Genomic DNA, 27,105 nt, shown 5'->3' with positions numbered 1-27,105 from the left:
TGGTTGGTTAAAGAAAGACCATGAATTTTTAGATGATGAAAATGAAAAATATAAAGTTGAAATTCATGATTTGAATGCTACTATCAAAATCTTAAATGAAAATCGACAAGAATTATCTATTGAAAACAACAAGCTAAAGCATGAAAATAGTAAACTATCTTTTGGATATGATGAACTAAAAAAACTTTTTAAAAAATTTGAAAATAGTTCATTGAAATTGGATAGGCTTGTTAATATTCAAAGAATATCACATGATAAAAGTGGACTTGGACATAAATGGAATACTACAATATCAAACTATAAAAACAAATTTGTAAAGGCTTCTTCTAGTTGTACCAAAATTTGTTTTTATTGTGGTCTAGAAGGTCATTATAAAGTTGCTTGCATGCATGCTAAACAAGATAAAATCAAATTGAACTCCAAAGTGAAAACAAATGAACTTAGCAAGACTAAAAAGATTTGGGAACCTAAAGGATCTCACTTGCCTATTCATATGTAGGTATGCCTTAAAAGCCATAACAAGAAGAACACATGGTACCTTGATAGTGGATGCTCTAGACACATGACAGGAGACCTTACTCAATTCGCATCCCTATCACTCAAGGATGGTGGAGACGTTACCTTTGGAGATGATAAGAAAGGAAAGGTCAAAGGAGAAGGCACCATAGGTAACTCTACCTCTCCCATACATGATGTACTTTATATTGATGGCTTGTCCCATAATCTTATTAGCATTAGTCAATTATGTGACAATGGTTTTTGAAGTAGTCTTCAACCCTGACAAATGCATTGTTAAAAATAAGATAAATGTAAAAGTAAAATCCATAGGATCTAGAGACAATAACATTTACACTATTGGACTAGATGACCTTAGACTCCAAAATGTGAAGATTCTTGGTTGTGGCATAGGAGGTTGGGTCATGCCGGAATGGATCTCATTTCGACCCTCTCCTCAAAAGACATTGTTAGAGGATTGCCTAAGTTCAAATTCACCAAAGATCACATTTGTAGAACTTGTCAATTAGGCAAACAATTGAAGAGCTCATTTGCCCCTAAAAATATGATTTCAACCTCCTACCCCTTGCAATTACTTCATATGGATCTCTTTGGACCAATGAAGACAAGTAGCCTAGGTGGAAAGAGGTACGTGTTTGTAGTTGTGGATGACTACTCACAATTTACATGTGTCATATTTTTAGCACATAAAGATGAAACCTATGAAAATTTCCTTAAATTGTGTAATCAAATACAAAATGAAAAAGGTATTGCCATATCTTACATTAAGAGTGACCATGGAACGGAATTTGAAAATGTACATTTTGATACTTACTGTAATGAACATGGCATCAAACACAATTTTTCAGCACCTAGGACACCTCAACAAAATAGGGTTGTAGAAAGAAAGAACCGAAACCTCCAAGAAATGGCTAGAACTATGTTGCATGAAAATGATCTCCCTAGATACTTTTGGGCGGAGGCGGTTAGCACCGCTTGCTATATCATAAATAGGGTATATATAAGGCCAATTTCTAAGAAAACACCTTATGAGCTTTGGAAAAACTTGAAACCAAATATAAACTATTTTAGAGTGTTTGGTTGTAAATGCTTCATCTTAAACATTAAAGATAATTTACACAAATTTGATAAGAAGTCGGATGATGGCATATTCTTAGGTATTCTACACATAGCAAGGCATATAGAGTATTTAATAGAAGAACCCTAGTTGTAGAAGAATCCATGCATGTGACATTTGATGAGAGAGAGCCAACACCTCAAGAAATGCCACATGATAAGGATGAACCTATTGAATACCTCTCACCTACTAAGACAAATGCTCCTCCCCATGCATCTACAAGTAATACTTTACCTAGTGAGGAAGTAGAGAATGAAGATGATGACTCATTACCTAATGATAGGAGAATATTGGTAGATCATCCTGAATCCCAAATCTTAAGTGATGCCACATCGCCGGTAAGAACTAGATCATACTATCGTAGTGTGAGTAATAACTTGGCGTTCCTATCCGAATTAGAACCTAAGTCCATCAAGGAAGCCGAAAAGGATGAATATTGGTTGATGGCTATGCAAGAAGAGTTGAGTCAATTCGAAAGGAACAAGGTGTGGAGGCTAGTGCCTAGACCTAGTGATCATCTAGTCATTGGCACGAGATGGGTGTATAGAAACAAATTGGATGAAAATGAAATTATTATTAGAAATAAAGCTAGGCTTGTAGCCCAAGGGTACAATCAGCAGGAGGGAATAGACTATGATGAGACATTTGCTCCTGTAGCCCGTATGGAAGCTATTAGGATACTCTTGGCATATGCATCTCATAAAGGATTTAAACTATATCAAATGCATGTTAAAAGTGCCTTCCTAAATGGCTATATCCAAGAGGAAGTGTATGTTGAGCAACCTCTAGGTTTTGAAGACTTCAAACATCCAAATCATGTCTTCAGGCTTGATAAAGCTTTATATGGATTAAAGCAAGCTCCTAGAGCTTGGTATGAGAGGCTTTGCACTTTCTTAGTGTAAAAAGGATTTGAGATGGGAAAGGTGGATAAAACATTATTTATCAAAAGAGAAAATCAAGATATCCTCCTTGTCCAGATTTATGTGGATGACACCATCTGTGGTTCAACTAATTAAAAATGTGTGATGAATTTGCAACTCTAATGAAAAATGAATTTGAAATGAGCATGATGGGTGAGTTAACCTACTTCTTAGGACTCCAAATTAAACAATACCAAAATGGGATATTTTTAAACCAAGAAAAATATACAAAGGAGTTATTAAAGAAGTATGGCATGGATAGCAGTAAGACATCAAGAATTCCCATGAGTACAACTGCTAAGCTAGAAAATGATGAATTTGGCAAATCTATAGATCAAAAGATGTATAGGGGTATGATAGGTAGCTTACTCTATTTGACAGCTAGCAGACCAGACATTATGTTTACTGTCTGTCTCTGTGCTCGATTTCAATCGGATCCAAATGAGTCTCACCTATCGGCAGTCAAGAAAATCTTCAAATACTTAAGAGGAACCCAAAGTCTAGGACTATGGTATGAAAGATCCACTGCCTTCACTCTCATTGGATATTCAGATGCAGACTTTGCTGGATGTAGAGTGGATAGGAAAAGCACTAGTGGGACTTGTCAATTCTTGGAAAAATCACTTGTTTCATGGTTTAGCAAGAAACAAAATTCAGTAGCTCTGTCCACAACAGAAGCAGAATATGTGGCAGCTGGAGCTTGTTGTGCACAAGTCCTATGGATGAAAAGTACATTGATGGACTATGGAATTAAAATGGAAAATATTCTCATCCAATGTGACAATACTAGTGCTATAAGCTTGACAAAGAACCCCATACAACACTCTAGAACAAAACATATTGAGATTAGGCACCACTTCATTAGAGATCACTCACAAAAAGGGGATATTTGCTTAAAATATATCAATACTGAGGATCAATTAGCTGATATCTTTACAAAACCCCTTAGTGATGATAGAATATGTTATATCCGAAGTGCCTTAAACATTTAGAGTGCGGATCAAGTCAAAGAAATTGCCAAATAAATACTTTGTACCTTTCACCAGCTTATCTATATAGTATTTATATATATCATCATTGTTTGGTAGTATCTGCATGAATGAGATGTCAAATATTAATCTTAAAAATCCCTCAATTGGTACTCTTAGCCTTCTTAGTTCTCTAAGATGGAGAGATACCTCCACTTTAATTAAAAATACCTAACAATTTGACATCTGTCAACATCTCGATCATGAACAGGTATATGTGCATTACTTGGCTAAATATGTTTATCCCATAAGCATTGATTTAGGGGGAGTACCTAACTCAATCTTCATTTACTCATAAATTGCTGTATATTTTAGTTCACCCTTTCTGTCGATGACAAAAGGGGGAGAAGTTTGAAATTGATTATCTATTCAATTAACTGTATGCACCATATTGTTATCATTTATCTGTGTGCATATATTGAGGGGGAGTTCCAGCATTCACTTGCCTACTATGTCACTCCACACACACCTCATAATCAATTTTGTTTGTCATCATAAAAAAGGGGGAGATTGTAAGCCCAAGGGTCAACTCTCCTATCTTGTTTTGATGATTCTAAACATAATTGATTATGTTATTGAATACTAATCAATTTGCCTTAAAGTGTTGTGTTTAAGATAGGATTGATTACTGAAGAAACCAACACACTATATGGTCATGCTTGAAGAAGTACCCAACAAGAGTCAAAGGAGCTAAGCGAAGTTCACATCATCTCTCAAGCAAGCATACAAAAGATGGAAGATCAATTGAAGACCAAGACTAAAGAGAAGTTGAAGGTTACATAGGTATCATTGTACATCCTTTCTCTTTAGATTTCCAAGTCAAGGCAAAGTGTTTTAAAAGAGTTTTTCAAAAACACTTAAGAACTTAAAATGGATTAGTGAATGATTATGTGGTGGGCCAACATATTGGAACCCTCATAAACATTCCAAAATTATCATAGGAGTTGAGTTCCAAAAGCCCAAAATCAGATAAGCAATAAAATCTCAAAATTCTGCTTGTTTTAGGCTTCTCGGAACTCCGAGATTTTTCTCGGAGCGCCGAGCTCGGAACTCCGAGAAATGGTCCAGTAGCTTCTGGCCATTTTCTCAGAACTCCAAGAAATGATCCAGTAGAATATTTTCTTCTTCTGGCCGTTCTCTCGGAACTCCGAGAATTTATCTCGGAACTCCGAGAATTTCTCGGAGCTCCGAGAATGGTTCTCGGAACTCCGAGAACCTCGCAGCAGCTTAGAAAAGAGCCGTTGGGATTTGAATAAATTTGTGATTTTTGATATCAACACCCCCAAACGGTCATATTTTGATGAGAGGCTATATATACAGCATCAAAAGGATTATTTCCTCTCTCTTGAACATTTGAAAAATCATCCTTAAGCTTTCAAACACTTGCAAATCCTTTTAGCTTGAGAAATTATTTTCTTCTCCCCAAACTTGCCTTGCAACTTGCAAATCTCTTGAGTTTGGATTTAGGCCTTCACTTGCAACCTGCATTGGAGAGCTATCAAGGGACTACATTGTGCATCAAGCTTTCAAGAAGAAGCCAAGCAAATCTTCATCTTCCATTATTGTAAAGGTGGCTAGGGCATCATATCTTAATACCCTAGAGAGAAATCGCTTAGAACTCGGCGAAGAAGGAGAGTCGGTGTAAAGGTGTAAGGGCATCCTTATTTAATATCCCTTGGAAGTGTAATCACCTCGGAGCCGGGCATTGTGGAGGTCTCACAATAGTGGAAAACCTTAAGGACAATCTTAAGAAGAGTGGAGTAGGGCTTTGCCCGAACCACTATATATCGGTGTGTTCTTTCTTGTTCTTGCACTTTCATTCTTGTTTTTGGTTTGGCATTTCATTTTGTCTTTAATCTTATTTGCACTAGCCAAAATCCTAATCAAGAGAAGAAAAATTAAATTAGGTTTAATACTTAAATTTTAAAAAAGTATAAATTAGTGTTAACACCAATTCACCCCCCCTCTTGTTTATTTCAGTCTTTTCTTTGTCGAGTCGAGGTCAGTTTTCAGAGTCCTGTTTAGTTAGTATTCCCCCCAAAGACGGGGTGACAAGTAAAAAAAAAACTCTCAGAGAAGCAGAGAATTTGTGGCTCCTGTGAACAAATGCAAAGCAGAGCAGAGTTCAGAGGTTGATAGGCTTTTAGCCCAGTTCCAACATTAGCAGATGGCATTGATGAAGAAAGATTTTGAGCAGAACCATGTTCTTGTACTTTTGAAAAGCTTTATAAGCCTAAGTGTTCGTTAGAAAACTTTGTAACCCCAAGTGTGCATTAATGAAAGCCTTCGGCCTATTTTTCTTGTGTTGCTCTCCAATGAATTTTGTTATGGAAGTAATCATACTAAGGGCATCTTTTATGACTTTCGTCATAAAAGATGTCAAATACATAATGATATTTGTGATGGACATTCTCCTCAAATAGAGACTAGAGAAGTTTGAACACTCTTTTAGTTCAAGCTCCCCTGTCGAGATGTTTTTCTTTTGGAGTTAAGTTTTCAAAAATCTTATCCCCGGCGGAGTCTAAAGCTCACTTCTGCCATCTTCAAAATTTCGTAGAAATGCTCTACATCTTTTGAAAAAGGGTTACAACCTGAAAAATTCTATTAAAATTACTTGATTTTTATTAAAATTACATGATTTGGTCTTTGGTAAAGATCATGCATTCTTATTATTCTCTTTGAGAAATGGTTTTTTCCATCGGTGAAATTAATTAGTGTACTTGCTAGTTTCTTATTCTTTGAGTATTTTGGTTAGTGTTGCTTTGGTAAAGTGTCGATTTCAATAAAAAAAAGAGGGGGAAACTCTTTGAGTGTTGCAGACTCATGGAGTGGTGAAGACTCATTGAGTGTTGCAGACTCTTTGAGTGTTTGGTTTGAGACTCTCTGAGTGTTATAGACTCATTGAGTATCTGTAATGTGTCCCTACCTAACAAGTTAGGAGCCAGGCATATCTACGAGGAGGTTTGTATGGATCCGTTCTGCATGACGGGCATACAAGTCTAGATTTATATGGAACCGTGTTACATCACGGGCATATAAATCTGGGTTCATATGGGACAATTTAGCAGTTCTTTTGTTTGTTTTGAGTCTCTTTGAGTAGTTGGGACCCTTTGAGTGTTACAGACTCTTCGGGTGGTTGAGGCTCTTTGAGTATAAAGGTTTCTGTGTGTGTTTGAGACTCTCTGAGTGTTACAGACTCTTCGGGTGGTTGAGGCTCTTTGAGTATAAAGGTTTCTGTGTGTGTTTGAGACTCTCTGAGTGTTATAGACTCTTTGAGTGGTTGTTTTGAGACTCTCTGACTGTTAGAGAGTCTTTGAGTGATTATTTTGGACTCTCTGAGTGTTACAGACTCTTTGAGTGATTGTTTTGGACTCTCTGAGTGTTACAAACTTTTTAAGTGATTGTTTTGGACTCTCTGAGTGTTACAGACTCTTTGAGTGATTATTTTGGACTCTCTGAGTGTTACAGACTCTTTGAGTGATTGTTTTGGACTCTCTGAGTGTTGCAGACTCTTTGAGTGATAATTTTGGACTCTCTGAGTATTACAGACTCTTCGAGTGAGTGGTACGAGACTCTTTGAGTGTTGCAGACTCTTTGAGTTGTTGATTCACTTTGTTTTGAGTGATTGATTTATATTTGCATGAATAATGGTTTACATTCTCTGAGTAATTTCAATGTGTTCATTTTCATAAAACTTTGTTTTAAAAATAAAAGAGTATGTTTGTGTTTTGTGTCTGCTCACTTTAATAGAGTCCTTGTGTATGGGTCTAGATAGTTAAGTCGTGAGTATTAGAGAGAGACTATCTCATTGAGATGTCATGATTGCCGAGCTAAGGGTCAGTGAGAGGTTATCTCCCTGTTGCTTACAGTCTTTGAGTCTCGTAGTGTTGTTTTGATGTCTTACCTTTGTGAGTAGCATTTAAGAACCCAAAACCTACAAATTTTTTTTTCTTTCGAGTCAGGCAAAATGTGTTGTCTGTTCAGCTTTGGCATTCACGCATTTCACACGCTCTGCCAAAGAGGGGCATCTGTAGACACCCCATTTTGACCGAACCCTAATGGCGTCGTTAGGATAGAAACCCCACCAAACCAGTGTTTTGGTGTCCCTAATTTGTTCCTAGAGTAAGTTAGGGTCTCTTTAGGTCCCCATAAATTTTATCCCAATCCGTTGCGGTTTGCCTAGCAAATGAGCGAAGTTTGTAGTGTCGTGTATGAATAAGGGTGGCCATTTAGCCAGAAAAGTGGGTGCACTAGAACCTGAAAAGCCAGTTCAAATTTACTATGGTGGGTTGTCCAAGAGGATATGTAGGCATGCAGATTAATGTGTAGCATATTAGGGGGTGCATTATCCGGGAGCAGGGCAGTTTGGTAATTAGAGAAGATTCTTTTCTTCTTTTTCAAGTCACATTTAGGCCTAATCATGAGATAATAAGGGTTAAGGCTAAGATTAATTGGGAGGGAATATTAGGAAGCTTCCTTAGGTGGTTAATTTTCCTTTGATCTTAACCCTTGAACAAAAAGGTGGTTTGAAAGGCTAAGATCAAAGGAGGAGAAGATATTTTTCATAATTTTTCCCCCTTTATTCTTACCCTGGACCACCTTCCGTGTGTGAAAGGGAGGTTGTAAATGTATTAAAAGGGGTTGTCCGGAAAAGAAAGAGAGCCAATATACCCTTACCCTTTTCGTTTCCCCCTTTTCTTTACTTGGGCCACCCCATAGTATAAAAAGAAATTCATGAATACACATACAAGTGGACTGTCCAAGTAGGAAGTAGGGGGGTTAAATATATTATTTTCCTATGCATATAATGACCGAAGGAGGAGGGTTCTTTTTTTTTTGGGCAAGAAAACAGAGAGGTAGGGAGCAAAGAGAGACTTGCAGAGCAGGAAAGGAGCTCGAGCTCCACTTATCCAACCGACCTTCTTAGCCACCATCCTACCACCATCTTCTTCTTCCTTTACCCCTTTACCATTAACCCATCTTAACCCTTCGTCTACCTTCATCATCCCTATCTTCTCTGCAAATCAACCCCGACCTCCATTAATTCTAGCCACACCTCACCGGAATCCGACCCCTCACAACCATCTTCAACCTGAAAACCCCCATCTCACCTCTTCTTCCACCTTCACCTCTAACCCAAACCCACTTTGAACCCTTACCCAAAACCCAATCTCCGAAAAACTGCATGGATTCCGGTTACCTCTAACCCAAATCCGGACAACCCGAACCAAATCCGGCCAAGCTACCCATCTTACTCATAACCCCTCGCATCCACCATTTCTCCATCTCCAAAAACCCATTTTCGTTTAACCCAAACCCACTTCATTTTTCCGACCATCTCTGTAAACCCCCACCATCTTCTCCGACCAACCACCGGCCAGAATCCAGCCAAGCCACCACCACCACTATCTTCCCATCTCCGGTCAGCCTCTCTACCATCATCTTAAAACCCATTTCATTTTTTTTATCCCCATCGAAACCCACATCAACCATCACCAAGACCACCACCATCCATTTCAGCCACCATCTTCCTCAGTTCCCACCATTACGACCTCCATTTTTGTTTTCCGGCAGATCTTGCAAGAATCCGGTGAGAAGCCACCAACCTCCATTGTCTATTACGTCATAAACCCACCTCCAACAGATCTCTACTTCTATTCCCCCATACACATCTCACACCACCCTCACCTCTATTACCACTATCCAAACCCTCCTCCATGAAATCACATCTTCAACTTCTAGATTCGCCCATTTCCATCATAGCAGCCCCTATTTCTAACATCTTCATTTCATTAGCCACCACCATCACCACAGATCTATCCCCACCTCATTTCCATCTAATCTCATGATTTCTACCTCCCTCTTTAATCTTCATTTAGGATTCCCAAGCAAGAAAAATCAGGGGAAGTGAAGAATAGAACTAGGGTTTCATCATTTAGGAGGAGAAGAAAATGAAGAGGGCTTGTAGCTACTATTGCTAACCATCACTTTCGTCCATCAGCCCTCTTCTCTCCATTGTGGGTTTGCAAGGAAGGGTCTCACTTTTATATGGTTTTAAGAGAGAGAAAGATCTGCTAGAGTTGCTTGAGTTAGAAGGAAAGAAGGGTTACATTCTTTTGGAGTAGGGTTACATTCCATTTCGCCAGTTGATCCGATCTTGGCGAGTCTCGGTATTCGATTGCAAGTGAGGATTTGAACTAGAAATTGTCATATGAGGATTCTGATAAAGAAAGCCTAATTTGTTGCAAGGAGGATCCTGGGTAACCTTTCTGTCTTCTCTCGATTATCAATGCTATTTTGCATATGTGATTGCTTAAAGTGGATTTTCACTCTTGTTTAATTTGCTTGCCTTGGTGAATCGGTAGTTGAATTTTAACAACACCATTTCCAATTTGTGGATTGAAATTGACTGTGAGCTTTCAAGAATCATAAGTGTTATCTCTTCTCATCCTTTTGGGCTACTTGTATGCTTGCTACTATTTTATTTTTCTTTGGGGATCTTCACCTGTTTAACTCTTGTGTTAAGATTCATGGTGTCTGATTCAACATTGCCTGAAAATGAATTTTTCTTTTATCAATCTTTATTTAATTTTACACAAGTCCATCAATGGAAAGGGGAATAAGGTTAAATTAGTCTTGTCACTTTGAATTATTCTAATACATGCTTAAGTCAGTTTCTACTCCGTCTCAGGATTTGTTTTGTATTCCATCAAACCATAGGTCATCGTGATCCCCAGATTGTGACCTTTTCCAACATTTAGATCCATGGATCTTGGTTTAAGGAATATTATTAAATCCTTGTGTAGACACCCCCATTTTTCTACGCTTTAAAAAGCGAAAGATTCGGTAGTTTCATCGAGTCTTAAGTCCGTATTCAGCATTAGATTAGGCATCTATGCATTTTAGGGTAGATTTCACCTCATTATGGGAGTTTTGAAGTTGATTCGCGATCCTGAAGGTCTCTAGGGGGTTCCTTTGGCCTCTGGAAGATGAAAGTTTAAGTTTCCAAGCAAATGAAAAAAATTGCTATTTTTAGAATTTTCAGGGTTTCCCTCTTTTTTGCCTATTTTGCACTGCAGGGGTATTTTGGTCATTCCCGATGTGTCTCGTTTGACTCCCGAGTTATATTTGAGAAATCTTGAGTGATTTTAGAAATTTTGAAAAAGCTGTTACTTTTAGAAACTCATGAGGCTTCCACATTTTCATCATCTTATGGATATTTCAATCATTTCTCATATGTTCAAAACCATCTCGAGGGTACAGCTGATGGATTAGAGTAATTTCGTAAGATTTGAGAAACCTGCTAAATTTAGATCTCTCAAGATTTTCTCTTAGTCTTGCACTTCGGGGGTATTTTAGACATTTCCAAACATATCATATTTAGTCCCTAAGTTGTGTCTAAGAAATCTTGAGTCCGTTCATAAATTTTTGAAAATCTGCTATTTTTAGAATTTCTCAAGGTTTTCCCTAGTCTCGCAAAATTCTAGCACCTCGGGGTAATTTGGTCTTTTCCTGTGTAATTATTTTGATCCCCGAAATATGTCTGAGAGATTATGAATGATTTCCTGAATTTTGGAAAACCTGCTAAATTTAGAATTTCTCAGGAGTTTCGCTTAATTTGGAAATTCTACGTGTTGAGGGCATTTTAGGTATTTTCAGGGGATACCAAATGATCCTGTTTAATATTGCTCACCGAAAGGACCCAATTTTAAAAGTTTCTATTTTTGAAGTTTGACCACAAAGACTTTCCATTTTTAATTTTTCCCTATAGGGGTGAACCAATCGAGGGTATTTTGGTCGCATTTGGATGTCTAACAGTCAAATAGGGGTATTTTGGTCCGAAAAGTTGTTTTCCAAAAAAGATGGTCCGATCATGTATGTGGGATGCACCATAAATGTCAAATGGGTTGGGTCCATATATAGAATGTTGAATTTAGAAAGATTTTATTGATTTTTTACCGAAAAACCCGAAACCCGTGTGAAATGGCCAATTGGGCTAAAGCCCGCAAAGATGGAGCTCATGTGGGTTCACCCATATGGGTCAACCACCATGGTGGGCGGCCCATATGGTTGATCCACATGAGTTGAGCATCCAACCTTGATGATGTCATAATGGTGACATCATATTTGTTAAAAGAAAATTAAAAAGAATAAAAAATAAAAAGAAGGAAAGAAGGAAAATAGGAATGATTGCTTAAAAAGGTTTTCTTCCAAAGAAGTAATGTGGAATGAGAATAGTATGTCTTGATTGACAAGAAATTAAGATTGGAATCAAATCCGATTTGGAAACAAGAAAGAAAGAAAGTAAGAGGGGAAAATTGGAAACAAGCCAAAAAGGGAACTCTCACATTGGAAATTACTATTTCTTTCTTAACTCTAGCTTTTTTATATAAAAATCAAAGCAAACAATCCTAGAAAGATTGGAAAAAATCCAAATTCGTCCTTTTTCTCTCTCCTCCCAAGAAAAAAAAAAGCCTCTTCTCTCCTTAAGTGTGATCTCTCTCTCAAGTGTTCTTCACAAAAGGAATTCTTGAATTCCTTCTTCTTCTCCAAGGCATCACACAATCAAAGATTATTGGAGGATTCTTTGGATCTTTTATTTTAGAGTATAAAAGGGTTGGACAAAGCGTATATCTTGGATTGCCAACCCTAGAGACAAGGATCGCGATCAACGGTAAGGATTCCTCATCTTTGTGAAGTAGAAAAAGCATGCTAGGGTTTTAATTTTGATGGATCAAATTAACGATTTTTTCTTTGAAATTTCAGTATGTTATAATATAGATTATGAGTTTTCAAAATCCAAAATTTGATCTAAAAATTAATTTTCCTCCATTTAAAAATGGTTTTCTTTTGTTTTTATTCAATATGGATTTAAATTAGATTATCAAAGCAAGTGTTTGAAAACATGGTTCTTTTTAAAAACTGATATTTTCTGGATTTTATATAAAATACAAAACTAGTGGAAACTTAATTTCCAACCGCGGTTCAGCCGTTTTATTTTTCATTCTATTTTTCAAAGAATAACCCCGAAAAGGGTTATTTCTTGATGAATGGAGCCAAAAGTATATCAAATCATGTCCAAATTTAGTGAAAGTTTGTTTCCAGTATTTTTACAAGTTTTTAGATCACCCAAAAATTTTCATATTTTTTGGAGTTTATTTAATACGATTAATAATTATTTTAAATTTCGGCTATTTTTAATAAATACCAAATCATTTTAAAAATTGATGAAACTTTTCAGAATTAAAGCCTAATAATAAATGGAAGTTTTCATTAAAAAATATTTTAAAACAAATATGGTTTTTACTGTTTTCTAATCGCTTCCCCGTTTTACGTGCCATAATTCTTTTTCTTATTAAATTAATATATTTTCAAAATTTTTCTTTACAAACCAATAACTGTGGTTACTAGAATGTTAGATAAATATTTTCAATTAATTTTGCAAAGATTTGATAAGATTTTACAATTTATTTTAATAAACGGGTTTTAACGCCTAGGAAACAAATTGATCTCTTATATTTAAAAACCTATTTTATGGAGGAGATTTAAGTTATAAGTTTTGAAATTTTCATAATAAATTCTATAATCTATTATATATCTGCTGGAAGTTTTTATTTAATTTTAGGATACCATTAGGTTTGCTTTTTAAGTAATTCTTTGGTTTTATCTGATTTTTGTGTGAATTTAAATGGGTATCAAATCGTCATAAAAATCCATGAAAGTCATACAGTAGACTAATCTCATGATTATATTTATATTATAAGAGTTTAAGTTGATTTCAAATTGATATGCTATAGGTTACTGTGTTAATCTATAATCTGATTTGAATTTTGAAAAATCAGACATTGATATCTAATCTTAATGATAATTCATGAAACTTTTTCAGTAAGCTTTAATAATTTATATCTTTATTTTGTAAAAGTTTGGATTAATTTAAAAGTGATATGATATAGGTTGTTGTGTTAATCTATAATCAGATTTGAATTTTGAAAAATCGGGAATTGATACCAAATCTTAATGATAATTCATGAACTTTTTCCAGTAAGCCACAATCATCCATATCCTGTTACTGAAAAAGGTTCAACTGATTTGGAGTTTTTTTGCTTAGGGTTACTGTGTATTCCTAGCAATCTGGTCTTAATGATATTAAATCACAATTTAATAGCAAATCAATACAAAAGTCAGTAAAAACCTCCAAAAAATCTTAACTTTTCATCATAAATTCAATCCCTAACTTTTCCAAACAGAAACCTTAGGGTTCATAGATTGCCTTTGTAAATTGGCTATGCTGTGACAATTTAACTGTCGAGATCGTAACCATAATCATATACTAATTGCGATCGATCCAGCATAATTGGAGTGCGTAAATTATAGTATGATATTGGCTCCGAGGTCCACTGTCCACGAAAATCCTGAGAAATATGACATGCAATAAGATACTATAATTTACGTGCTAAATTATACAAGGGTTGAGAGCACGATTCCTTTCCATGGTTGTGATTCGAGGCCGAAACTTGCAAACCATAGAGCCTTTGGTATTCCTTAGATGTTTAGGAATCGAAAATCTTCAGAAATAAAAAATCATCAAATTCAACAAATTGAACTAACTCACTCCATGTCTTTCGAAACCGTTGGATTGCGGTTTCCATTGTAGGAACCATTAGAGCCCCATTTAGGAACACTTGTGTCATGTTGTGTCCTAAGTTTTAGAGAGTCCTAGAGTTAGGAGTTCAGCCTCATCACGGGTGTTTGCTATGGATAGAAATCGTGCCATAGATCAAGTTACACTAGTCACCTCACTTTTTTCCTAGGACAAACCTAGTTACCTAGGATGTAGGTTAACCTGCATTAGTCTAAGGGACGTCTTGCACTTAGATAGGACCATATAACATCTTAGATGAAGTTCTAGGATAATAAAATCTTCAACTTGAATTAAATAATTTCTCTTAAAACTGTTGAAACAGTCAATCCAGTCTAGATCGGTGTCCTATATAAGTTAGGCATAAGTAGCTTAGTTCATGTGCACCGAACTACGTCGACTCTGATCCCAGTGAGGCTTGGGTACATAGGCAGCTTGGATGCTTGATGGCATACCAATCGCGAGTCGGCCCCACACACAAATGGTGGGGTTTTGTATATTAGTTTTCTTATAAATTCTTAATTAAAATATGTAGGATTTCCCTCACATTAGCATTTTATGAGAACTTTCACTTAGATTGAATTCAAACAAATTAAGAAAATCAAGATACACCTATAGGAATTACACTAAAATGAGATCTTATGATGCATGTCATGTAGTTCGCACATTAATATAGAGTTTAATGAGCCATTTAAAAGAAATTCAAAATAGTTAACTTTTGAAATTGAAGACCGATTATCTGGCAGGAATGGTGCATGTGGTGGTAACTCCCCATACCTTCCATTCTCGTAACCAGATAACGAGTCTAGATTTTTGGTCAATTATGGGTCCTAGATCCCTCATCTAGGTGGCGACTCTGTCACTCTCTTTTGTGTGGAATTCGGATTACCTTAGTGATCCCAAGTTCACGGAAAAGATGAATTAAATCACACCTTGCTAGGCTCGGCGGCTTACCCCTGCCCTTATGGGTACTTGTGGACCCCGATCCAAGAGAGGGCGGCAGTGAGGGACGTGCCCCCACGCGCTAACACAGTCTCTAAGGATCATCCACATGAATGGAGAGCTCTACCAAGGAACTCTCGAAAGAAGTGCCTCTCACAGCATGAGTAGCGATACAAAGGTGAGATACCTCTCGATTCGGGGACTAGCCCAGATTCGAGGCGTACCTTAAACAAAGAAGAGTCGCCATCCAAGGAAAATAGGCAAATGGGCCCTGGATCCCATACTATGCTCTGTTGCAACGGATAACCAGAGATATAAAAGAAGGTTCGTGCCTGGTTACGAATTCGGAAGGTCTAAAGAGCACCTCATCCGCCCAAGTGCAAACACCTGGTCTCTTATGCCATTTACTTAATAATTTTGAAGAGTTTTGGGCGAAAATCATATGAAATGGGAACACAAATCTCCGAGAAGACGTCTATCTAATCATGCATGTGTCGGAGGAATAATAAACACACATAAAAGAAATAAAAGTGTCACCTGAGAATAACTAGGTTATGAATGTCAAACCTAATTGGTGTCTAAGTTCTGGTGTGCAAACACATGCATGCTACAGCTAAAAGCATAGGATCTGTACATGAAAATAAGAAAACACATCAAAACACGCAACACAAATCAATTCTATACATGACTGGACAAGACGAGTCCTAAACTCTAATGCGACCTGACTCGGACCAAGATGGCCGTCCATCCCAGCTGCTCTACGTATCCCGGCCTCGGGAAGAATCAAAGTCAACGTAGTTCGATGCCCTATTCTAAACTACTATGCCTAACCATCTAGAACCGCTATCCTAGACTCGATCCACTAGACTCGACTGATTTTTAAAGCTTTTTTGTACAATTGCTTAAGTTCATGTGAATTGTAATTTTTAGGACTCTCTATATGCCCTAACTAATGCAAGTTGATTAGCCTTAAGCTAATGCAGGTGGGCCCTACATCCTATGTGTATCTAGGCTGTGCAACCTAAGGAAAACCAAGGGCTGACTATATGCTTCCTAGTTTAGCCATCGGTTCTACTAAATGTCTAACTGATCGACTCGAGGCCTCCTAACTCTAGGGACACTCACACGACAGGACACACCATGTCAACACAAATCAGGACAGACTCCTAACTCTAAAACACCCCAAACAGCTAAGACAGACTCCTAACTCCAGGGGAAGATCTTTTTGAAAAGGTTTTGAAGAATTTTTGTATTTTTGGAAAGTTTGAAATGTTTATTTTTAAAGTTTTGGCTGGACTTGGAATATGGATCCCAAGCTGCACTACGTACCCTGTTGAAAGGGATCAAGCCAACGTAGTTGGAACAGAATTCCTAACTACTCTCCTAATGACTCAAGATTTTTGAGATTTTTGGTTTTTCAGATGTTTTTGATATTTTGGTTGTTTTATAATGTTTTTTGAGTTTTTGACACAAGAGGATTGAATCCTATCATCATAAGGGGAAGATAGACTCCTGAATATCCCGCAAAGATTGGACAGCATCCTATGCTTTGCGGCGGAAAAGAACAGAAACACAACTCTGCAAGGGTTGGACAGCATCCTATACCTTGCAAGAGTGAATAGAAAAACACCTGATTTGACGAAACGTAGGATAGAATCCTAACCCCTATGATGATAGAATTTGATTCCTGAACAAGAGGACTGACTCTCTAGACTAAGGACGGATTCCTATGCTAGTGGACTATCAAACTAAGATAAAGCTCACAAGTAATAAAGAAAAAGAGACCTTATGCATATTTGGCAAAGGTAAAACACCCAGCCGGGCCGGACAGCTACCTAGCCCTAGGGTGCAACAAAGGTGCAACCCAATACCCATAAGGGTAGGGGTATGATGCCAAGCCGAGTAGGGTGTTCTCCCAAAACCAAAAGACGCACAAAGAGGAGGTTTAGCAAGAAAATGAGACTGGGTAAGTCTTTTAGACACAGAGGTAGGATAGAGAAAAATGCTAACAAGGAAAAAGAGACCTTGTGCATATTTGGCAAAGGTAAAACACCCAGCCAGGTCGGACAGCTACCTAGCCCTAGGGTGCAACAAATGTGCAACCCAATACCCATAAGGGTAGGGGTATGATGCCAAGCCGAGTAGGGTGTTCTCCCAAAACTAAAAGACGCACAAAGAGGAGGTTTAGCAAGAAAATGACACTGGGTAAGTCTCTTAGACATAGAGATGAGATAGAGAAAAATGCCAGCAAGACTGGGCAAGTCTCCTAGGATGGGCTTGGGCTATCATCTTCATCGCCCTACAAGAAAAGGGGATTCTAGTATCTAAAGAATATTAACAGCAATCTATAAGACTGTGTTAGTCTATCAAAGAGAGAAGAAAAGGATACCAGATAATCGCAAATTCCACTCTATTCTTATAAAAATAAATCAAGTGCTAAGCAAAGAAGAATTTTCAATAAAAAAGAATACACAATCTATAGCAATTATAAAAATGATAAACAACATTAATTAGTCCAGACCAGCCGCTGGATAGCCTAATAAAATAAAAGAAAACAATATCAAACACTTCTATGCCCAACCACAAACACCACCCCAATATGGGGATGAAATCAGATGATGCTCAAGTAATCATCTGATATCATATACACATGATAATATTTCTATATCCCGCATTGAGATCAGACAGTACTCATGTCGATAATATCGAATAGAGTAGTCATCTGATCTCCTTCTTCCTATTAAACAATTTATTTAAATAAAAAGGAATGAGTATAATAACTTTGAGATAATCTCACCTGAACAATCCACTTATTACTGTCTTCAAACCCTAAATCAAAGCTTAGTATGAAAAAGAAGTATTAAATTTATAAGTACTGGACTATGGGCTTAATTTAGGAAATTCTTATCGAAATCTTCTCAGATTTTATTTCAAAGTACTCTTTATTCAGTTTTTTTTTTATATATTTATCAAGACAAAGAAAAATGATTTTCTCATTTTAAAGCCAATGGACAGTAAAATCCTATTCACAGATAAGAAAAATAAATTACTAAATTGAAATATACATAATCTAGAACCAAAATATATATGATCAAAAAATTATATAGGACTAAACTATTATTTGAACAATACGTGACATAAAAATTGAACCATATGCAAAACACAACATACTTATTCATATGCATAGAGTATCACGAGCTGCTTTCCTTCTATATATGCTCTTGGCAATGAAGACAACAAACCATTTGCACCTGAAGTGGCACTCGAAGTGGAATAGCCGATCACTACCCTTAACCCAAACCATCCTACAAGCTAACCTTCAACAATAATGGTCTGTTGAAAGCATGTTTATGGAAATATGAAATAAGTTTGACTTATTGGGCTGTTGGAAATGGGTTATTATCAATGTTCACAAGGGACAAAACAGGGGTAGAGTTTTCTTTAAAGTGCTTAAATATGATATTCTAAAACTTAGGTAAAGAAATGATCGGCACATCAAGATATGAAATAATATAATAGAAAGAAAATTGGAAATAAGAAAAAAAAATGTGAGGACTGCCATAAAAAAAATTGTGGGAGTGTTAATATGGGCGGCACCTAGTTTTAATAATTGTATAAAATCCAAATCCCCTTTTACTGTTAAATCATATTTGTCAAAATAACCACCAATCCATTTGCAAGGCAATTAAAAATCCACTCTTGTGTAATTACCATGGCCTCAAAAAATAAAAAAAAATAAAAAAATAAAAAAAAATACAGAACATGATCATTGATAACATTGCTTCCTTTAGAATCATATAGAAATACAATCAAATGAAGCTATTCGAGATTATAATGGCATTAATGGACTCTAAATTACAAGATTTACAGTATACTTTCCTTTTAAAAACATAAAATTAAAGAAATGATGTTTATTGGCTCGACTTTTATATGAACATGTTCATTGTATCACCAAAGAAGACAACCTTGTATAGCATAAAAATTTGACAAACTAGATGCATATTATGAAAATTTTCAACTAAATAAAAACTGTATTATAATTTCATAAAAAATCTACAAGCATCTGTCGAAAATAAGACATGTAAATTTTTAACTTGCAAAGGCATATTTACAGACACTATAATACTACCCACAGCTACACACGCATATTTTATGATCAAGCCTATTGAACTGACATCCAGAATATTTTTCAAACAAACAAATCACGCCTAATGATCTGACACTCAGAACATTTACAAAATAAATAAATAAATAAAAAAATCACCCTTGTTAAAATTCAATCACAGTTTCTACTAATTCAATCATAATTTCTACTATTACGATACAATTCTTATGTATTTAACAAAATTACATATATATATATATATATATATACATAATATCCTGAGATCTATCCAAAATTAAGGCAAAGCTTGTTAAATCTATTCTCAACTCAACAAACACATAATTAAAAATATTCTAGAGTTTAAGTGATTTAAAATCAAAGCAATCATCTTCATGAATTCATACAGACAATTTAATCCATCAATGAAAAGAAATCTTCATCTATAATTAGAAATTAGAGATTCATCGATATTAACCATATAATTTCAAGAGAAACATAAATATTTTTTCAAATCAATAAAGTTCTAGAGCAATACCTTATAATATTAGTCTTAAATTCATGGTGAAATAACAAAATACCTGAAATTGAGCTTTAGCAGATCCTCTAGAGAAAAATTTTCAGACTTCAATGAATTTTTGTTCAGATCTAGAATTACTCTTCCTCTGAAATTGATTCCTTGACCTATCTTTCTCCTCTTTATTCTTCTTTAAATTGCACTTGAGAATCTCCAAATCTTATCTAAGACAGATCTGAGATCGGAAAAAAAAAAAAAAAAAAAATCGGAGCTAGGTGATTTTTTGATCGGAAAAAAAAATAAATTGCAGGCTAGGGTTAGAGATCATAGATCTAAGGTTTAGGAGAAAATCTAAGGTCTAGGATGGAAAAAGAACGAATGAGATCTAAGATTTGAGACCACAAAAGACAGATCTAAGGTCTTAGAATGAGCTAAGGCTTCGGAAGTTTAATAGCACAAAGAAAGAAGAGAAAGACTAACAAAGAGGAAGATGACAAGACAACGAGCTTAACTCACCGGCCGGAGCTCGGAATTCCACCGGAATCTGGTCAGAGAAGAAAGGGGAACAAGTTAGGGTTTCAATCGGATTTGAAGATAGAAATCAAGATCTGTTTGAGGCTGAAATGAGAAGAGATGGAGAATATGATCAAAGGTTGCAGATTCTATCGGAATTCCGGTAGATCTGGCCGGAGCAGATGATCGGAAATGAGAAGAAAAAAAAAATCTCTCGTTCCCTCTCTGCGAATTCTTTTTTTTTTCTAAAAAAAGCTTTGATTTTTGTTTTTTATAGAATTTTTTTTGGAAATGATATTGGCACTACCACTTGATGAGGCACGCGAATTACTAGGCGCACCTCTCCCGCTTTGTCTTATTAAACAGAAGGCAAAACCTCGGCTATTTTTCAAAAGGACACCCCCCTTTCGGATCAATCAGCCCCCTTCCAGATTTGAACTACGACCACTGCTTTGATCCATTCACTGATCAAACATACTCGGATCTCGATGAAATTTTACAGGCACTTATGGGGAATCCTAACCTAGCTTAGGGTGCAATTTGGGACCCTAACTCACTGGTTTGATGAGGTTGCGCACAACTAATTGCGAACTTGGGTCCGGTCAAAATGGGGTGTCTACAGATGCCCCTCTTTGGCAGAGCGTGTGTAACACGCGAATGGCAAAGCTGAACAGGCAACACATTTTGGCCGACCCGAAAACAAAATAAGCAAATTTTTGGTTTTGGTTATAAAAAACATCATTCAGAAAGGTAAAATAGTAAAAATGACACTATTATAATACTCAAAATTCGCAAACGCTGGTGAGATAGACTCTCTTCAACTCGTAACTCAACAATTGATATATTGGCGAGATAGCCTCTCTTGCAAAATATTAAATGATAAATTTGATTGTAATTGATCTTAAAATTTAAAGAGAAAATGGATTTAAATGCCGTGTAGAAACGGACTTGAATGCCGTGAATGCCATGTGAAAACAGACTTAGAGTGCCATGGTGAAAACATTTTTTTTTTTTTTAAATCTTTCAAATGGTGAAAGAAATGACCAAACTCCAAATCGCGGAGTCATTGGCGAAAACAGCTTTTAAAATCTTTTAAATGGTGAAAGAAAGGATCAAACTCCAAATCACGGAGCCATTGGCGAAAACAACTTTTAAAATCTTTCAAATGGTGAAAGAAAAGACCAAACTCCAAATCGCGGAGCCATTGGCGAAAACAGCTTTTAAAATCTTTCAAATGGTGAAAGAAATGACCAAACTCCAAATCGCGGAGCCATTGGCGAAAACAGCTTTTAAAATCTTTCAAATGGTGAAAGAAAGGACCAAACTCCAAATCACGGAGCCATTGGCGAAAACAGCTTTTAAAATCTTTCAAATGGTGAAAGAAAAGACCAAACTCCAAATCGCGGAGCCATTGGCGAAAACAGCTTTTAAAATCTTTCAAATGGTGAAAGAAATGACCAAACTCCAAATCACGGAGCCATTGGCGAAAACAGCTTTTAAAATCTTTCAAATGGTGAAAGAAAAGACCAAACTCCAAATCGCGGAGCCATTGGCGAAAACAGCTTTTAAAATCTTTCAAATGGTGAAAGAAAAGACCAAACTTCAAATCGCGGAGCCATTGGCGAAAACAGCTTTTAAAATCTTTCAAATGGTGAAAGAAATGACTAACTTTGATCGATTTCACAAGGTGAATAAGTCATTCTTTGCCAAGAATGATTGAAAATGCATGATCTTTGCTGAAGATAAAACTCAAGAAACTTGAAGAAAATTTCAGGTATTAACCCTTTTAAAATGAGTGAAAAGCATTTTGCTGAGGGTTTGACGATTGCAGGAGCAAATTCTAGACTCCGCTAGGGATAAGATTTTCTGAAAACTAGACTTCAAAAGAAAACAATTTGATTGAAGAGACTGACTCAAAGATTGTGCTCAAGCTTCTCTGGTTTTCATTTGCTGAGAATAGTTATCCCAGTTATCATCACGTTTGATATCTTTTATGACGTAAGTCATAAAAGATGCCCCTAGTATGAAATACTTCCATGACAGATTCGTAAGAGAGCAAAACACAAGGAAATGGTCAAAAATTTTCATTTCATTGAATACTTGAGGTTACAAAGCTTTCAGGTTTACAACAGGCTGTATCTGCCCGACAACCGCCTTTCACCTCCGATGATCTCTGCCATTCCATTTGAGCTTGAAAACCTGTCATATGGACTTGAGAATCTACCATCTTCTGAGCTTCACTCTGCTGCGCATCACCCTTGAGGGGATACAAATTCATCATTTTTTTCTCATCACCCCAGCCTTGGGAAAGATACTAACTACACAGGACTTTGGAGTTTAAACTTGACTCGACATAGAAAAGACTTGGACAACCAGCAAACGAGGACTTCGACGGGCACAATGACTTAAACTCTAAAAGAGACTGAATCTGCTCCTTAGCCTGATAAGTATTTTTTAAAATGGTACAATCTACCACTCTTAGATTCTTTCGAAAACCGTATTTAAAGGTGTTTTATTCCTTTTTCGGTATTTCCATCATGGTTATTATTCCCTTGGATTGTTTAGTCTCAACCCCCTGGCTTAGAGAGTGTCAGAAGAATTTATGCCGTCGCTTACTCAGACTTTGGAGTAATGCCTCGGAAGAAATGAAAGTCTTGTTAGCTTTCAGAGGTTTTGTCCTTTATGAAGTCACTGCCATGACCAAATCGCCTTTTCAGGTTTTCGATTTGGTGGACCGCATGCCTTAATTTTTGCCTGGACTGTCTGCCCTTGCAGATTTTCCATCCAGCAGGTTCAGCACCCTAATTTTTGCCTAAACCGCCCTTTCGGGTTTTCAGCTTAGCGGGTGAAATGACCCTAACTTTTGCCTAGACCGCCCTTGCAGGTTTTCAGTCTAGCGGGTCTAAGACTCCATCATTCATTTTTTTTTCTGTTTCTCTACAAACCTGGGCTTAAGTATACCAGAAGGACTTTAGGTAGGTTTGGGTTCAAATAGGTTTTGACTTTGGTTAATTTTCGTGTTTGACCGAATTTGGCCCTCCAGACTGCCTACGTATCCCCAAAGAAATGGGAATCAGATCTGCGTAGTTCGCCCATTTAGGGTTTCAAGGATGGTTTGTTTTGTTCTTTCTTTCTCTTTTTTTTTTTAAGGATTTGAAAGGTTTGAAGGGTTTGACTGAACCTGAATTGATCAGGCTACCTACGTACCCTGTAGAGAGAGATCAGGTCATGACGTAGTTCAGGCTCAATATCTTTTATGATGCAAGTTATAAAAGATGCCCCTGGTTGGAGTTTATCAAAGAAAGAATGTTTTCATTTATAGGCGCAAAGTGTTTGCAAAGGATTTTTGACTTTGAGGTAATTGGCTTTTAAGCTCTGATCGATCAAAGATGGCCTCCTGGTGTATCTAAGCATAATACTTCTTTAGTTGGTCCAGGTTTGTAGGTTCTGTTAATTTTTCTCCGTTTTCATTGAGGAGTCTAACGGCTTTTCCAGGCAGGACTTCATCAACAATGTAAGGACCAGACCAATTTGGCCTGAATTTCCGTCTGGGATCAAACACCGGTGCCCGGTAAGATTTCAAGACGAGATCTCCTAGCTTCAACTCTCGGACCTTGACTTTCTTGTTGAAGGCTCTCTCGATTCTTCTCTGATACCCTTGAATATGATATAAGGCTCTCAACCTCTTTTCATCAATCATCTGTAATTCTTGATGTCTGGCTCTTGCCCACTCAGACTCTGACAGATTCGCTTCCATCATAACTCTTAGGGACGGGATTCTCACTTCAACAGGGAGGACTGCTTCCATTCCATACACTAGAGAGTATGGAGTTACACCTGTAGAGGATCTGATCGATGTCCTGTAAGCCCATAAAGCAAAAGGAAGCTTGTTCGACCAGTCCTTATAAGTCTCGGTCATCTTACTGATTATGACCTTGATGTTCTTATTAGCTGCCTCTACAGCCCCGTTTGTCTGCGGTCTGTAAGGAGATGACTTATGATGCTTGATTTTAAACTCTTCGCACAGGTGTACTACTTCTTTCTTGAAATGAGATCCATTATCAGAAATCAGTTCATGAGGTACTCCATATCTGCAAATGATGTTTGCACGGATGAACTTCGCAACTATATTGGAAGTTATAGAAGCGTATGAAGCAGCTTCTGTCAACTTCGTGAAATAATCAATGGCCACCAAGATGTACTCGTGTCCACTTGACGATTTGGGATAGACTTTGCCAATGATATCAATTCCCCATACTGAGAATGGCCATGGCGAGGTCATAGAATGCAGCTCTGACGGAGGCACATGAATAAGATTCGCATAGATTTGGCATTTATGACATTTCTTCACAAATGCGAAACAATCTGTTTCCATTGAGGGCCAATAGAAACCGAGTCTAAGGATCTTCCTTGATAGCATTTTACCATTCATGTGAGGACCACAAACACCTTCATGTGTTTGTTCTATGAGCTCTGCAGCCTGATCTTCATCAACACACAGAAGCTGTATCCCATCAAACGACCTTCTGTACAACTCTTCACCACAGATGATGAAGTTGGCAGCGAACCTCTGAAGAGTTTTCCTCTCTTTGCTGGAAGCTTCAGGAGGATGCCCCTTGCCTGAAATGAAATTTCTGATATCTCTATACCATGGTTTTCCATCTGGACACTTGGCAGATATCTCGATGGCATTTACATGTGCTGGAGCCCATTGCAACCTTACAGCTAAAGGTTGAACCTCCATCGTCGCAGAAATGTCCAACATTGAAGCCAGAGTGGCTAGAGCGTCAGCAAAATGATTCCTTGTTCTCGACAGATGAGTAAAGGTGACATTCCTGAACTTCCCAACCAGAGATGCAAGATAAGTGTGATAGGAGATCAACCTCGCCTCCTTTGTTTTCCAATCCCCATTTATTTGACAAATGATCAGGATTGAATCTCCGAATACATCAATGTCTTGAATTCGCAAAGCCAAAGCTGCTTCAAGTCCTGCGATGCATGCTTCATATTCTGCCATGTTATTGGTGCATTCAAACTGCAACTTGATGGATATCGGGATGTATTCCTTCTTTGGAGATACCAAAACTGCCCCTATTCCTTGACCATGATTATTGACAGCTCCATCAAAGTACATAAGCCATTTGGAACTCGGAATCTCTTCTTCAATGTCCATGATCTCCTCATTAGGAAAATCAGCCTTCAGAAAAGCATTCTCCTCAACAGGAGCATCAGCCAACTGCTCAGCGATGACCCGTCCCTTTATTGATTTCTGAGTGACATAAGTGATGTCAAACTCAGACAACAATAACAACCATCTGGCTGTTCTTCCGGTAAGAGCGGGTTTCTCAAATAAATATTTCAGCGGATCCATCCGTGAGAGCAGAAATATTTTATTCGACAAAAGGTAATGTCTAAGCCTTTGAGTCGCCCAAACCAATGCTAAACACGTCTTTTCCAAGACAATGTATTTGATTTCATACTCTAGCATTTTCTTGCTAATGTAGTAAATGGGCTTTTCTTTCTTAGACCCTGCATCTTGCTGAGCAAGCATACAACCCATTGCTGTATTCGTGATGGACAAATACATCAACAACGGTTGACTAGGAATGACCGGGGATAAGACAGGAGGCAAAGACAAACACTGCTTGACCTTTTCAAACGCTTCCTGACATTCTTCATTCCATTTCTTGGAGGAATTCTTTTTTAATAACTTGAAGATGGGTTCACACGTCATAGTTAAATGAGATATGAAATCTCCTCAAGTATTGCACTTTGCCAAGAAATCCACGAATCTGCTTTTCTGTTTTTGGTGGTTACATTTCTTGGATAGCCTTGATCTTCTGAGGGTCTACTTCGATTCCTCTCTCACTGACCATAAATCCAAGCAACTTCCCTGATGTGACCCCAAATACACATTTATTTGGGTTCAAGCGAAATTGAAACTTTCGGATTCGCTCGAAAAACTTTCTCAAAGGAATTGTATGCTCTGGCCGAGTCCTGCCTTTGACAATCATGTCATCTACATAGACTTCAACCTCCTTATGAATCATGTCATGAAGAAGAGTAGTTGCAGCTCTCTGATAGGTGGCACCAGCATTCTTGAGACCAAACGGCATAACTCTGTAGCAATACGTCCCCCACTGAGTAATAAATGACGTCTTCATCATGTCCTCAGGCGCCATTTTGATCTGGTTATACCCTGAGAATCCATCCATAAAGGATAAGAGTGCATGTCCAGCGGTATTGTCAACCAGGATATCAATATTCGGAAGCGGAAAATCATCTTTTGGACTTGCCTTGTTCAGATCTCTGAAATCGACACACATCCTGACTTTCCCGTCCTTTTTGGGCACCGGTACAATATTTGCAAGCCATTCAGGGTATTCAACTACTTCGATGAATTTCACTTCAAGTAATTTTTTTAAATATCATCATGCACTTTCAACTCCCATTCTGTTTTAAGTTTCCGGAGTTTTTGCTTCTTCGGCTTGATGCCAGGGATTAAAGGTAATCTGTGTTGGACAATGTCCTTGCTCAATCCCGGCATGTCGTCGTAAGACCAAGCAAAAACCTCCTTAAACTCTTTTAGCAAGGTGATTAATTCTTCGCGCTCCTCAGGAGATAAAATTTTGCCAATTCGTATTTCCCGAATTAAGGTTTCTTCACCTATATTTACAGTTTCAATTTCCTCTTCAAGTGGTTTAGCGCGGCGACTCTCCTCTTGTTGAATCATATGCTTGATTTCAAGGGGAGTTTCGTCGGCTTCCTCATTAGAGGGGGAGTCTTGATTGTTATTATTATTTACTTGATC

This window comes from Tasmannia lanceolata, unplaced genomic scaffold (genome assembly GCF_043159265.1).
Source record: "Tasmannia lanceolata isolate RefF3 unplaced genomic scaffold, GAP_Taslan_0.1 ptg000012l, whole genome shotgun sequence".
In the NCBI taxonomy this organism is placed as follows: domain Eukaryota; kingdom Viridiplantae; phylum Streptophyta; class Magnoliopsida; order Canellales; family Winteraceae; genus Tasmannia; species Tasmannia lanceolata.
Note: the sequence above shows the minus strand (reverse complement) of the source record.